The sequence below is a fragment of the Sinocyclocheilus grahami genome, unplaced genomic scaffold (assembly GCF_001515645.1).
Source record: "Sinocyclocheilus grahami isolate Dianchi unplaced genomic scaffold, SAMN03320097.WGS_v1.1 scaffold2732.1, whole genome shotgun sequence".
Lineage (NCBI taxonomy): Eukaryota > Metazoa > Chordata > Actinopteri > Cypriniformes > Cyprinidae > Sinocyclocheilus > Sinocyclocheilus grahami.
The window spans coordinates 36,298-38,288 of NW_015507910.1; positions in this window are offsets into that span (position 1 = coordinate 36,298).

Here is a 1,991-nt window from a genome sequence, read left to right on the forward strand (position 1 = left end):
CAGCAAGTTTGACCGACTGTGGCATAATTGGTATTATCATTGTCGGTATGAGAACAATAATAGGAAGACATTGACAATGAATACCTTTTCAGTAACAAACCAATTTCATTACTAATAATTTAATGATTTTGTTTCTAGAATTTAGCGGGATACAGGAAAATGCTCAAAGAAAAAAGTGAAACTAACAGGAATGCAAAGAATAGCCTGCAGACCGAGTTCAGAGTAAATGTGTGTTGAGTCAGTGTGGTTAACAATATTCAGTTCTCACACTGAAGATCATGTTTCACCAACGCTGTTGTGTCAGGTTATGGTTAGGTTTACACAGTTCATAAGAAACACAGGAGGAACAGAGTTCAACACAACACGGGCATCAGTCAGCGCTCGGCTCTCGAGGGAAAGTTTAACGTGTGAAAACAGAACGACTGCAGGATAAAACGGCCTGAGTTGATCTCACTTCTCCCCCAACACTTCTCCATTATGACTGGCATGAGCAGCATTTCAACACTCAGTCCTTCAGATCAGAGGAAGTGAAGAAACACAGGAGGAGCTGATAGTATTTAAAGAAAGAGTTGAGAGCATATAATGAAGAGGAAGACTGAGAGAAAGAGAAAATGTCTGATGAGTGTCATCTGTGTCTGCTGGGACTGATCGTTCTCTCTTCACTTCTCACAGGTAAAGAAATCTGGGTTTTCTCTACAAGACATTCAGTGGAATTAGTCTGAGAAAGAGTTCATTTGAACACCATCAGTTTCTTCTTGTGTTTCACACAGAACATACTGGATTATTCCTGAACGCACTAAAACTAGACAGTTTCACACTCAAACATCTGATGCTGAATTATTTTCATACTGAGAGTGTGTTTGTGATTCGAACAGCTCTCTGATGAAGAACGATAGTTTATTCTGGAGAGTGTGTTGTTTGCATTAATTGAGGAAAAAAGACTGTATGGTTTGAATTAATATATATTATAATGATCTGTCATATGTTCTTGTGTTTCAGGTACCAGTGGAGTGGATGATGCTCATGTGTTCATCAGTTCTGGTGAAGATGTCCGTCTGCCCTGTAATAATGCTCTTCCTGACTGCAAATCAACTACATGGAACTATAACAGATTCAGTTATTCAGCAGCAGATGAACTGATTGGTTTAGGGATAAAGAAGAACAACACAGAGAGACATGAGAGACTGAGTCTGGGGTCTGACTGCTCTCTGAACATCAAGAACATCTCAACAGAAGATTATGGATTTTACACCTGCAGACAATATGTGAATGGAGAACAACAAGAACCTGATGCTCGTGTTTATCTGCATGTTCTTCATGGTAATTTTACGATTATGTGGTCAATTGAAAAAGGGCAAATTCTTCATTTAATCTCCCATGATGATTGAAGAGTCTGTGATGTGTGTGTTATTTTGTGTTTCAGTCTCTTCCTCTTCCTCCTCCTCCTCATCCTCACAGACTGAGATCAGTGCAGGCCGCTCTGTGACTCTCTCCTGTCAGTTGCATTCATTTTCTGAAGGCTCTTGTGATGATTTGATCCGTTCTGAGGGAATTCAGCTGTTCTGGGTGAATCAGGCTAGTGTTAAACTGACGAGATCAGACTCCAGATATCAGATATTATCCTCATCACATCACTGTATCATCACTCTGAATACAACACTCCTGAATGAAGATCACAACAGAGAGTGGAGATGTGAAGTTACTCAGAGAGATCAAGTCAAGAGCTCCGTCACATACACTGTCAAGAGTTCAGGTGAGAAAACATCTCATCAATCAGTTTTATTTAAACACTTGTTTTATTGGTACAAACAGTCCTTATTGTATTTACAGAATGCCGTGTTTTTCGGAAAACAAGTTGCACCAGATCAAACTTGCGTTGTTGAGAGAGAAAAAACACAGATATGTCTGTATTGGTTGCATTTTATTATTACATTGTAAATACTGTAAAATGTAAATAAAACGAAATGTTAGCACACCTTATAAACACAATA